This window comes from Hippocampus comes, unplaced genomic scaffold (assembly GCF_001891065.2).
Source record: "Hippocampus comes isolate QL1 unplaced genomic scaffold, H_comes_QL1_v1.1 scaffold2, whole genome shotgun sequence".
Classification (NCBI taxonomy): domain Eukaryota; kingdom Metazoa; phylum Chordata; class Actinopteri; order Syngnathiformes; family Syngnathidae; genus Hippocampus; species Hippocampus comes.
Window position 1 is genome coordinate 3053839 of NW_017805139.1, and position 288 is coordinate 3054126.

A 288-nucleotide genomic window follows, 5' to 3' on the forward strand; every position below is an offset into this window, starting at 1 on the left:
TCCTTCATGATCAGGATCGTTCGCCCTTCGGTTAGCCATCCTGGGTGAGTCCCATCCCTCAGCAACTGGTTCATTTGTGTTGCTAGGCGCTCATGGAGTGCTGTGAGTTTCTTTAGCCAGTAGGTGTGGACCATGTCCGGGCCTGGTGCTGTCCAGTTCTTCATATCTGAGACTCTTTCCTGTATGTCTCCCACTGTTATGGTAACTGGGTTCTGTTCAGGGAGGTTTGCTGTGCTCCTCTCTCAGGGTCACCAGCCATTGTGCACTGCTGTTATGTGCAACCTCCTT